Consider the following 13914-nt stretch of genomic DNA (forward strand, 5'->3'; position numbering starts at 1 on the left):
TAGATTTTGCCTTGTGTTATAGGTTATTGGCCTGCTGAAAGGTGAATTCATCTCCCAGTGTCTGGTGGAATGCAGACTGAACCAGGTTTTCCTCTAGGATTTTGCCTGTGCTTAGCTCCATTCCATAAACCAATTATTTTTACTGAAAAACTCCCAAGTACTTAACGATTGCAAGCATACCCATATGCAGCTACCATTCTGCTTGACCATATGGAGAGTGATGCTAAATAATGTTTGGGGCAAAACCAACACAAAACACTTTGTATTCAGGAGAAAAAGTGAATTGCTTTGCTGCATTATTACATTAGTGCCTTGTTGCAAACAGGATGCAGGTTTTGGAATATTTTCTATTATGTACAGGCTTCTTTTCACGCTGTCAATTAGGTTAGTAGTGTGCCCTTTGCCCTTAGTATACTCGCCCTTTGCGAGGCATTGGAAAACCTCCCTGGTCTTTGGTTGAATCTGTTTGAAATTCACCCCTCAAGTGAGGGATTATTACAGATAATTTAATGACTACCTCATCCCTGTACAAAATTATCTAGGACAGTATTTGTGCAGCTTATTATGGGACTTTTTAAGCACATTTTTACTCCTGAATTTTAAGCTTGCCCTAACAAAGAGGTTGAATACTTATTGACTCAAGACATTTCAGCTTTTCAAATTAATGTGTGTAAACTTTTTTGTTTGTTTTTTTACATAATTCCACTTTGACATTGAGGTATTGTGTTGTGAATACTTTCTGAAGGCACTGTATCTACCTCATATCTTGTACCTCATAGCCTAGTGGTTAGAGCGTTGGGCTGGCAGTTAACCCACTGTTCCTAGGCCGTCATTGAAAACAAGAATTTGTTCTTAACTGACTTGCCTAGTTTAATAAAAAAAAAAAAAGATCTGGTACTCCCTATATAAATATTGTAAGTTATATTTATATATATATTGTATAGCGACATTCTTGTATTTGATCTTATTACACATGTTACTTTTAAGCAAGCATTTCACTGTAGTCTACACCAGTTGTATTTACCGAATGAGATTTGATGTATCAGGTATTTCCTGATACAGGGTCACATTATCCTGTATATTAGTCTGCTGTGAAGGTTTTCCTCACACAAGATTAGCTAAATGACTCCATCACTCTGGCCTTGTTCTATTACAAGGAAATAAGTGTTCTCTGTTATTTTTGCGAAGTTCCAGTTACTGGTATAATGTTTATATGCTACATACATTTTTTACTTACATACTTCAAGAACCAATGGTATAAGTAAATAACTTATAAATGCCTCATGGGCTTAGTTCAACTGTCGTATCCCATTAGAACCAATCATGTAAGCTTGTTTTACTTTGTAAACGATGCAATTGTAAACCAAACACTGTACAGCCTCAACATGATTAAAACTTTATTTTTGATATCATAGATGGTCATTTCTCCAGCCCCATCCCTCACCTGTTTACCAAAACAGGGCCGGGGTAACCACTTTATTATTGTTTGAACTGCAGATTGCCTCTAAGTTTAGGGCCTATAAGGTATTCAATTGTGCCTAAAAATGTGTTAATGTGTGTGTGTGTGTGTGTGTCAAGTCTCTGACTCATTGTCGAGTCACTGACTCCGGTCACATGGCTACTTGTCAGCTCCAGGAGGAAACATTATCTTGATGAGGAAGGCTGCTGTTGTCAGTCTGTACCTGCTAGTGTGAGAGAGAGCATCTGGGATAACTACAACACAACCAGTAATGGTGCTGTAATTGCAACTTTATTTCTATTCCTCTTTTTTCTTTCTTTCACTTTGTCTGGTTCCTGGTCCCCCCCTCACAGCGGCATTCAGATGCATCACGATGTCAGCGGTGGCTCCCCTGCAGTAAGCAGACAAAGGTACAGTATAGATTTAATTTAATTTGTCCTTCTCTCTACAGCCTCAGTGGTGACTTGGGCGTTTTCATACCTAACTTGTCCGATTTTCTCTGTTTTCATTTGATTTTTTCATTTGACCATCTTGACACAATTGGGTCGACATGGGCCAGCTTGTTGAGTCCATGCCCTGATGAATTGAGGCTGTTCTGAGGGCAAAAGAGTCACGAAGGCAGTCAAATTCCATGTGGCTGTTTAGTTCCGGTAATTAGGCTTCTCCAAGCTCTGATTGCTGCTGATTCTCATTAGTAGCCTACCAAACTGCCACGTATGTATGTATTTACTATGAGAATTTAGATGTGATCTAGCGACTTTTGACAGGCTAGTTTCGTTTGGACCAATGAGGTATAATAAGAACTGGACACTGGGTCCAAGATGTCCGACTGTTGTTTTTAACATCACATGCGCACTAGCACTCAGTGCACACAGGGAGCAGCCTATAGCTCAGTTCGAGCAGCGACGATGTCGTCACATCATCCAAAAACACGGCAGACATTGGATGAATAGAAATGTTATCTTTGGCTGTGAGTGATTTTAAAAATAAATAAAAAATCCACAGCAACTATTTCAATAATTCAATGGATGTTTTGAGCACAAAGGTGATGACTAAATTGTTTTAGGAATTTTCAAATCTGTCTTTTCTATGTGGAAATCTGGGCCGGCAAAACTGTAGGAGCAGTCAAAACCACGCTTTTGTTCATATTTGTATTATGCAGAAACGCCAATCTTTTTAGCACATGAAAGGGGATTAGCTAGAGGCTGGTACCCAGGCTAACTAGGAATAGGCTACAGCACTGGTTAGTATCTGAGGGAACATGGCATTTGTTTGAACTCAGCAAAAAAAGAAACAACCCTGTCTTTCAAAGATCATTTGTAAAAATCCAAATAACTTCAGATCTTCATTGTAAACACTTTCCCATGCTTGTTCAATGAACCATAAACAATTAATGAACATGCACCTGTGGAACGGTCGTTAAGACACTAACAGCTTAGTAGGCAATTATGTCACAGTTATGAAAACTTAGGACACTAAAGAGGCCTTTCTACTGACTCTGAAAAACACCAAAAGAAAGATGCCCAGGGTCCCTGCTCATCTGCATGAACATGCCTTAGGCATGCTGCAAGGAGGCATGAGGACTGCAGATGTGGCCAGGGCAATACATTTCAATGTCCGTACTGTGAGACGCCGAAGACAGTGCTACAGGGAGACAGGACGGACAGCTGATCGTCCTCGCAGTGGCAGACCACGTGTAACAACACCTGCACATGATTTTATGCTGGGTTTCTGTACAGCACTTTGAGATATCAGCTGATATATGAAGGGCTATATAAATAAATTTGATTTGATTGCTACAGCCGAACATCACACCTGCGGGACAGGTACAGGATGGCAACAACTGCCCGAGTTGCACCAGGAACGCACATCAGTGCTCAGACTGTCCGCGAGAGGCTGGACTGAGGGCTTGTAGGCCTGTTGTCTGGTGAGGACCTGACTTAAATCACCGGCAACAACGTTGCCTATGGGCACAAACTCGCTGTCGCTGGACCAGACAGGACTAGCAAAAAGTGCTCTTCACTGACGAGTCGCGGTTTTGTCTCACCAGGGGTGATGGTCGGATTTGCGTTTATCGTTGAAGGAATGAGCGTTTACACCGAGGCCTGTACTCTGGAGCGGGATCGAGGTGGGGGGCCGTCATGGTCTGGGGCGGTGTGTCACAGCATCATCGGACTGAGCTTGTTGCCATTGCAGGCAATCAACCCTCCAGCATGACAATGCCATACTGCTCATTCTGTGTGTGATTTCCAGCAAGACCGGAATGTCAGTGTAAAGCCATGGCCAGCGAAGAGCATGGATTTCAATCCCATTGAGCACGTCTGGGACCTGTTGGATCAGAGGGTGAGGGCTAGGGCCATTCCTCCCAGAAATGTCCGGGAACTTGCAGGTGCCTTGGTGGAAGAGTGGGGTAACATCTCAAAGCAAGAACAGGCAAATATGGTGCAGTCCATGAGGAGATGCACTGCAGTACTTAATGCAGCTGGTGGCCACACCAGATACTGACTGACTTTTGATTTTGACCCCCCTCCCTCTTTGTTTAGGGACACAATATTCAATTTCTGTTATATGTCTGTGGAACTTGTTCAGTTTGTCTCATTTGTTGAGTCTTGTTATGTTCATACAAATATTTACACAAAGTTTTATCTGAGGGACAGCTCAAACTTGAGCAGAAGTGATAGCCGCATCTTATAGGCTAACCCTGTAAAGCCCTATCTTAAAACAAGTTGTTTTGAGAAAGATAAACCCTGTCCTTGAAACAGGAGTCGCCTACGCTAATAAAGCTTGAGCATAGGCTACATCAAATCTTAAGTAACCTATACTTTATTTATTTATTATGGTTCCCCATAAGCTGCTGCCAAAGCAGCAGCTACTCTTCCTGGGGTCCAACAAAATCAAGGCAGTTTATACATTTAAAAAAAAAACATTTACATTGAATTCACAGATTTTACAACACACTGTGTGCTGTTGATTTTGTCATTGAGGTTTCCACATTATAATTGTGTATTTCTGGAATGGCATTTTTATCTGTAGGTTTTATTTCTAATTGAAACGGCTTTTCCTGAAATGCAGTCTTTTGATTGAAGTACAGCGCGTTTGGAAAGTATTCAGACCCCTTAACTTTTTCCACATTTCGTTTCGGCCTTATTCTAAAATTGATGATTTGTATTTTATTTAATCCGTCTACACATACTACCTTTATAAAGCAATCATGACAAATACCCAATATTGACATTTTTCCAAATTGTATAAATAATAACTTATTTACAATAGTATTCAGACCCTTTAATATGAGACTCGAAATTGATCTTAGGTCTATTGATCATCCTTGAGATGTTTCTACAACTTGATTGGAGTCCACCTGTGGTACGTTCTATTGATTGGTCACAGACCTGTCTTTATAAGGTCCCACAGTTGACTGTGCATGTCAGAGCAAAACCAAGCCATGGGGTTGAGTGAATTGTCGTAGAGCTCTGAGACGGGATTGTGACAAGGCACAGATCTGGGGAAGGGTACCAAAAAATGTCTGCAGCATTGAAGGTCCCCAAAAACACAGTGGCCTCCATTCTTAAATGGAAGAAATTTGGAACCACCAAGACTCTTCCTAGAGCTGGCTGGCCGCCCGGCCAAACTGAGCAATCAGGGGAGAAGGGCCTTGGTCAGGGAGGTGACCAAGAACCCGATGGTCACTCTCACAGAGTTCCTCTGTGGAGATGGTTGTCCTTCTGGAAGGTTTCCCATCTGCAGCACTCCACCAATCAGGCCTTTATGGTGGAGTGGCCAGACGGAAGCCACTCCTCAGTAAAAGCCACATGACAGCCCGCTTGGACTTTGCCAAAAGACACCTAAAGGACTCGGACAATGATAAACAATATTCTCTGGTCTGATGAAACCAAGATGAAACTCATTTGGCCTGAATATCAAGCATCACGTCTGTAGGAAACCTGGCACCGTCTACGTTGAAGCATGGTGTTGGCAGCATCGTGCTGTGGGGATGTTTTTCAGCGGCAGGGACTGGGAAACGAGTCCAGAGCAAGTCCGGCTTCAGGACAATTCTCTGAATGTCCTTGAGTGGCCCAGCCAGAGCACAGACTTGTACCCGATCGAACATCTCTGGAGAGACCTGAAAATAGCTGTGCAGTGACACTCCCCACCCAACCTGACAGAGCTTGAGAGGATTTGTGGAGAACAATGAGGAACTCCACAAAAACATGTGTGCCAAGCTTGTAGCGTCATACTCGAGGCTGTAATTGCTGACAAATGTGCTTCAACAAAGTACTTGGTAAAAGGTCTGAATACTTATGTAAAATGTGATATTTCAGTTTTAATACTTTTTAAATCTTATTTTACCCTATTTTTCCCAACCCAATTTTGAAGTATCCAATTGGTAGTTACAGTCTTGTCCCATCGCTGCAACTCCCATATGGACTCCCGAGTCCATACGGGAGTATGGAATTGATAAGGGAAAAAACAATTGAACACATTTTAGAATAAGGCTGTAACGTAACAATGTGGAAAAAGTCAAGCGGTCTGAATACTTTCCGTGTGCACCGTATGTCAGTGTAATCTGTGGTCCATACTTGTATGCCACACAATTGAAAGGCCTAAAATTGTCTCTGCCACTGAAACACATTTTATCTACAACACTTGAATTGAGGCTTTCAAGTTTTGGGCTTGTCTTGTGGATCAAGCCTACAAAAAGCTTTTTATAGACTTGAACGATACTCTTCATGTTATATTATTTGTAGATTTCACTACTACTGCAATAACCACTCTTAACTGAGCAGCTGTTAGACTTGGCTTTGTTATAAGCGTAGTCTTATAGCTTACTGTACAATGCGTGTCCCAAGTTCTATAATTTCTCAGAGGGGTCATGCTGTGCAGGTCCTACAGACCTAGGAGGTAAAACTCTTATGAAATATAATGGGTATTGACTGCAGTTATTTCAAAACTGAGAAACTTGCCCTTTTTAATTGACTCTAGTGCAGACTTGTTTTCAGAGCAGGTACAAAGATTTTGACCAGAACAATAGTTTAAGTGGACACAGTGCAGATGTTATCCCTACTTGATTCCATGTCTGAAGAATTGGAAAGCTTACTGGGTAACCTTCATTGCTCCTTACATCATGCAGTATTAAGTTATTTCATGGAACATGAAGGATTTGTACAGTAGTTGAACTCTGCCACTGGTGGCCTGAAGTTGTAAATACCTACTCTTGAGTCACCTGTCAACTGGAACTGCTATTTTAGATCATTTGCAACACAGTGCCATATTTCATTTTGAAAGGTTGACAGCTCTCAATGATTGATTGCATGTGCAAGATGTAGGCTTGTAGGCTTTGTCATGTAGGCTTTTCTTGTTATTATATGTTTGAGTCGTCTTGTTCCTTAGAAGTGGGGGAAAATCCCTCAAATTAATTTATTCAATTTCTAACCAATCAGCTGTTATGACGTATCACAGGCCTTCACACTGTAGCAGTCTTTGCCACTTACCTCCTTCCTGTTTTTTTTTTTACCAGCTTCTCCCAGTCCTTGTATGCATACATTTTGGTGACTTGACTAAACATAGATTAGAGAAGGTGATGACTTCACAGAGATTTTTTTTCCCCTCAGTGCTGCTCCGCGAGGGAAAGAGTGCAGAAGGCTGCAACGGAGGCCACCGAGCGAGATGACCAAGCCTCAAGCAGGAAATGGAGACATCTTCTCACTTGCTCACTTGTGTAAAGGGTTTCCTCCTCATCCACCTCTATTGCCACTTAATAGACTTAACATATTTCTTAAGGTTATGTTACTGTGGTAACAACCTCGCCGCCAGGCTCAATTGCTATCTACTGTATCACTCTTAAGGGTATCCATTTCCCTTATTCAAATCTCTTGTAGGCTGATTGTGTCATGCCTGCTCCCACATCCCCCCTCTGGCGTTTGAGGGTGCCAGGCTGCCCCACATCACGCAAACCTGTCACCATCATTACGTGCTTCATTGGACTCACCTGTCCGTGTTTTGTTTCATGTCTGTTATTTATTAAATATTCACTCCCTGTACTTGCTTCTCGTCTCCCAGCGTCTGTCCTCAGACTGTCAGGCTGAAAATCAGATCCCTGAAGAAATGCCTAGTATAGGCCTTTCCAGTGCCCCAATTTGGCTCCACATGGATTTCCTTTCATTGTGATTGCTGTAATTTCTGTTCTTCGCTATGTAATATTTATATTATTACTATGATCATATTATCATAATGGTTATTAGTCTCGTGCCTCGGGGTGCATAAGCCGTTTCCCATGGTTGTGTGTTCCATGTACTTTGATCAACAGTGGGAAAAAATAACTATTACTCAGCAGGGGTCTAGATTTATTAAGAGTGCATCTCAAATGGCATCCTATTCCCTACATAGCACACAACTAAGTGCACTATAGAGGGAATAGGGTGCCCTTTTGGACGCAGTCTAAGAAAGTAATATTTAACTACATCAAGGTTTTTTTTTATGAGGCAGCTTGACCTAGTTGTTCGCCTCGTATCAAATTTTATTCAAATCAAACTATTTGTCACATGCGCCGAAGCCCTTAACCAACAGTGCAGTTCAAGAAAGAGTTAAGAAAATATTTACCAAAGAGTGTGAATGTAAATAGTCCTGTGGCCATTTGATTAATTGTTCAGCAGTCTTATGGCTTGGGGGTTGAAACTGGGTTGAAACTGTTCAGGATCCTTTTGGTCCTAGACTTGGCCCTCCGGTACTGCTTGCCGTGCGGTAGCAGAGAGAACAGTCTATGACTTGGGTGACTGGAGTCTCAATTTTTTGGGGGCCTTCCTCTGACACTGCCTAGTATTTAGGTCCTAGATGGCAGGAAGCTTGGCCCCAGTGATGTGCTGGGTCATACGCACTACCCTCTGTACTGCTTTACGGTCAGATGCCAAGCAGTTGCCATACCAGGCGGTGATGCAACAGGTCAGGATGCTCTCTGGTGCAGCTGTATAACTTTTTGAGGATCTGGGGACCCATGCCAAGTCTTTTCAGTCTCCTGAGGGGGAAAAGGTGTTGTCGTGCCCTCTTCACAACTGTCTTGGTGTGTTTGGACCATGATGATAATTTGTTGATGTGGACACCAAGGAACTTAACTCTCGACCCGCTCCACGACAGCCCCGTCGATGTTAATGAGTGCCTGTTTAGCCCATCTTTTCCTGTCATCCACAATCAGCTCCTTTGTCTTGCTCACATTGAGGGAGAGGTAGTTATCCTGGCACCGCACTGCCAGGTCTCTGACCTCCTCCCTATACGCTGTCTCGTCATTGTCAGTGATCAGGCCTACCACTGTTGTGTCGTCAGCAAACTTAATGATGGAGTTGTGAAGCAGGAGTACAGGAGGGGACACACCCCTGAGGGGCCCCAGTGTTGAGGATCAGCGTGGCAGACCTGATGTTGCCTACCCTTACCACATGGGGGTGGCCCGTCAGGAAGTCCAGGATCCAGTTGCAGAGGGAGGTGTTTCGTTCCAGGGTCCTTAGCTTAGTGATGAGCTTCGTGGGCACTATGGTGTTGAATGCTGCGCTGTAGTCAATGAACCATATTCTCAAATAGGTGTTCCTTTTGTCCAGGTGGGAAAGGGCAGTGTGGAGTGCGGTTGACATTGCGTCATCTGTGGATCTGTTGCGGAGGTATGCAAATTGGAGTGGGTCTAGGGTGTCCGGGAGGATGCTGTTGATGTGGGCCATGACCAGCCTTTCAAAGCACTTCATGGATACCGAAGTGAGTGCTACGGGGCGGTAATCATTTAGGCAGGTTACCTTCGCTTCCTTGGGCACAGGGACTATGATGATCTGCTTGAAACATGTAGGTATTACAGACTCGGTCAGGGAGGTTGAACATTTCAGTAAAGACACTTGACAGTTGGTTAAGCGCATGCTTTAAGTACAAGTTCTGGTAATCAGTCTGGCCCGCGGCTTTGTGAATGTTGACCTGTTTAAAGGTCTTGCTTACATTGGCTACCGAGAGCGTTATCACAGTTGTCCAGAACCGCTAGTGCTCTCATGCATGCTTCAGTGTTGCTTGCCTCAAAGTGAGCATAAAAGGCATTTAGCTCGTCTGTTAGGCTCGCGTCTGGGTTTTCTTTTGCACTGCCACATCCGACAAGCGCCAGAGGCAGTGTAGTAGGATTCAATCTTAATCCTGTATTGACACTTTGCTTGTTTGATGGTCGTCTGAGGTCATGGCGGGATTTCTTATAAGCGTCCGGATTAGTGTCCCGCTCCTTGAAAGCTGCAGCTCTAGCCTTTAGCTTGATGCAGATATTGTCTAATCCACGGCTTCTGGTTGGGATATGTACGTACGGTCACTGTGGGGACGACGTCGTCAATGCACTGAGGTGGTATACTCCTCAATGCCATTGGATGAATCCTGGAACATTTTCCAGTCTGTGCTAGCAAAACAGTCCTGTAGCGTAGCATCCTCGTCATCTGACCACTTCCGTATTGAGCGAATCACTGGTACTTCCTGCTATAGTTTTTGCTTGTAAGCAAGAATCAGGAGAATAGAGTTATGGTCAGTTTTGCCAAATGGGTGAGGTGTGTTTTTTTTTTTTTTTTTTTTTTTTTTTTTTTTTTCCCCTCTTGTTACACGTGACATGCTGGTAGAAATGAGGCGGAATTGATTTGTTTGCCTGCATTAAAGTCCCTGGCTACTAGGAGCGCCGCTTCTGGATATGCATATTCTTGTTTGCTAATAGCCTTAAACAGTTGGTTGAGTGCGGTCTTAGTGCCAGCATCGGTTTCTGGTGATAAATACACGGCTAGGAATAATATAGATGAGAACTCTGTTGGTAAGTAGTGCAGTCTACAGCTTATCATAAGGTACTCTGCCTCAGGTGAGCAATACCTCAAGACTTCTTTAATATTAGACATTGCGCACCAGCTGTTATTGACAAATGCACACACCCCCACCCCTTGACAACCAGACACAGCTTCTCTGTCCTGCCAGTGCAAAAAAATCCTGCCAGCTCTATATTATCCTTTTTGTCGATCAGCCACAACTCTGTGAAACATAAGATTTTACAGTTTTTAATGTCCCGTTGGTAGGATAATCTTGATCATAGGTCATCTATTTTATTTTCCATTGCACGTTGGCCAAGAGAATGGATAGCAGTGGGTGTTTACTCACTCGCCTACAAATTCTCAGAAGGCAGCCTGACCTAGGCCCCCTTTTTCTCTGCCTTTTCTTCACGCAAATGACGGAGATTTGGGGCTGTTCCCGAGAAAGCAGTATATCCTCATGTTGGATTCGTTAAGGGAAAAAGCTTCCAGTTTGAGGTGCGTAATCGCTGTTCTGATGTCCAGAAGTTATTTTCGGTCATAAGAGACAGTAGCAGCAACATTATGTACAAAATAAGTTGCTAACTAACATAATATCACAGTTGGTTAGGAGCACGTAACATGTCAGCCATCCTGTCATACACGTGTTTAGCAGGCTTGTTTTAGCAGATGTTATTGCGAGTGTAGTGAAATGCTTGTGCTTCTAGATCTGACAGTGCAGCAATATCTAACAAGTAATATCTAACAATTTAACAACAAATACCTAATACACCAAAATCTAAGTAAAGGAATGGAATAACAATATATAAATATATGGATGAGCAATTTAGGACAACATAGGCTAAGATGCAATAGATAGTATAGAATACAGTATGTGAAATGAGTAATGCAAGGTATATAAACCTATTTAAAGTAACATTAATAAAGTCACTTGTGTTTGTTTTTTTAGAGTGGCCAATGGCTTCTAGTCTATATCGGTAGCAGCCTCTCTGTGCTAGTGATTGCTATTTTACAATCTGATGGCCTAGAGATAGAAGCTGTTTTTCCGTCTCTCGATCCCAGCTTTGATGCACCTGTACTGACCACCTTCTGGATGGTAGCGGGGTGAACAAGCGGTGGCTCGGGTGGTTGTTGTCCTTGATCTTTTTGGCCTTCCTGTGACATCGGGTGCTGTAGGTGTTGATTGAGAGGTTATTTCCTGACACCACACTCCGAGGCCTCACCTCCTCCCTGTAGGCTGTCTCGTCGTTGGTAATCAAGCCTACTACTGTTGTGTCGTCTGCAACTGATTGAGTTGGAGTTGTTTGGCCACGCAGTCATTGGTGGACAGTGAGTACAAGAGGGGACTGAGCACACACCCTTGTGGGGCCCCAGTGTTGAGGATCAGCGAAGTGGAGAAGTTGTTCCTACCTTCACAACCTGGGAGCGGCCCGTCTGGAAGTCCAAGACCCAATTACACAGGGCGGGGTTCAGACCCAGGGCCTCGAGTTTGGAGGGTACTAATGGTGTTGACTATAGCTCAACATTCAATGAACAGCATTCTTACATAGGTATTCCTCCTGTCCAGATGGAATAGGGCAGTGTGATGGTGATTGCGTCATCTGTGGACCTATTGGGGTGGTAAGCAAATTGAAGTGGGTCTAGTGTGATGGTCAAGGTGGAGGTGATATGATCCTTGACTATTCTCTCAAAGCACTACATGATGACAGAAGTGAGTGCTAAGGGGCGATAGTCATTTAGTTCAGTTACCTTTGCATTCTTGGGTACAGGAACAATGGTGCCCATTTTAAAGCATATGGGGACAGCAGACTGGGATAGGGAGAGATTAAATATGTCCACAACTGTGTGACATGTCATTAAGAGAAGTTGTCTAGTCACAATGCAATTGGCTTGTTGACCTTAAAGATACCTGGTACGTGGAATTATTCTCATATTTCTGAATCTGTATGTATCAAGCTTCTGAGTAGAAGTGCTGATCTAGGATCAGGTCCCATGTTCATGTAATCTTATTCATTGTTATCTAAAAGGCAAAACTGAAATAATCTCTCCTACTCTGAGATGCTTGATACATACACAGCCTGATGTCATTGTCTTTCCTTGTCCCTATTGAAGTCCACTTATGATTTGGAGAATAAACATTTGTGGACAAAACATTCACTCTCCAGCCCACAATTTCCAAACACCACTTGGCAAGGCCTAATCACTCTAGTTGATTGTAATAAGTTAAAAGCCAGGCTACCTCTTAAGGGCCTCTCTTGTAAACAAGGTCATTCATATGATTATGCCCCGGGTTCAGTAAAGCGTGTCGTGACTTTGATCACCATTGCCATGGAAACCAGGGTGCTTTTGACGAGACAGACATTGTTTCAAACGGTGACACTTCAATGGCTTAAAGTAAACCGGGATGAGTCCTGAAATTGCACCCTATTCCCTTCATAATGCTCTACTTTTTCCCAGGGCTCTATAGGTCTTGGTCAAAAGTAGTGCACTATAAATGGAATGAGGTGCCATTAGGGATGCATACGTTTCTTCAGCTCTAGCTGTTTGAAAAAACTGCATCTCTTCTTCAACAAAGACGCACAGACGCAATGTTTAACTCACGCCAAGTTCTCTAAACTGAAGCCATTGTGTAGACCATCTGGAACTAAAAAAGGAATTAAGTGTCAAGCGTTCTGTTGGTGTTCTCTTGAACAGGAATATATTAGGAAACATTATTCAGAGTAGGTCATACAGCATGCACCAGCACCTGATTCCCTCGTGCAATCAGTGGTTTAATCTTTGCGACCAAGTATCTTGAAATGGGTACAAAAACTCATTATAAATGCATATTATGTAGCACAATGATTGTACCAGACTTTGATGTTACACCTAACATGCTGACCAGAGCGCTCGCGTACGCATGTTGATTTTGCTCACACCAGACTCAATCGGGACACGCAGGTTGAAATATCAAAACGAGCTCTGAACCAACTACATTAATTTGGGGACAGGTCGAAAAGCATTAACCTGTCTGGGAACGGGGTTCCGCTAACAGTCAATGAAATTGCAGGGCGCCAAATAAAAAATCAACAGAAATCTCATAAATGAAATTTCTCAAACATACAAGTATTGGGCACCATTTTAAAGATAAAATTCTCGTTAATCCAGCCACCGTGTATGATTTCAAAAATGCTTTACAGCGAAAGCTCCACAAACGATTGTTAGGTCACCACCAAGTCACAGAAAAACCCAGCCATTTTTCCAGCCAAAGAGAGGAGTCACAAAAAGCACTAACCTTTGATCTCCATCAGATGACACTCATTGGACTTCATGTTACACAATACATGTATGTTTTGTTCGATAAAGTGCATATTTATATCCAAAAATCTAACTTTACATTGGCGTGTTATGTTCAGTAGTTCCAAAACATGCAGTGATTTTGCAGAGAGCCACATCAATTTACAGAAATACTCATTATAAATGTTGATGAAAATACAAGTGTAATGCATGGAACTTTAGATAAACTTCTCCTTAATGCAACCACTGTGTCAGATTTCAAAAACACTTTACGGAAAAAGCATACCATGCAATAATCTGAGTATGGAGCTCAGAGCCCAAACCAACCAAAATAAATATCCGCCATGTTGCGCAGTCAACATTAGTCAGAAATAGCATTATAAA

General features: G+C 42.7%; 1 protein-coding gene across 1 annotated transcript in view; it reads left to right on the forward strand.

Moving 5' to 3' along the window:
• The first annotated feature begins 1699 nt into the window (after nt 1–1699).
• LOC139420480 (anion exchange protein 2-like) overlaps nt 1700–13914 on the forward strand; it is a 73799-nt gene continuing 61584 nt past the window's right edge. The window contains exon 1 of the mRNA XM_071170673.1: nt 1700–1869. The gene's annotated coding sequence lies outside the window, so the exon portion shown is untranslated. The remainder of the gene's footprint in view (nt 1870–13914) is intronic.

The sequence above is a fragment of the Oncorhynchus clarkii genome, chromosome 11 (genome assembly GCF_045791955.1).
Source record: "Oncorhynchus clarkii lewisi isolate Uvic-CL-2024 chromosome 11, UVic_Ocla_1.0, whole genome shotgun sequence".
Taxonomy (NCBI): Eukaryota; Metazoa; Chordata; class Actinopteri; order Salmoniformes; family Salmonidae; genus Oncorhynchus; species Oncorhynchus clarkii.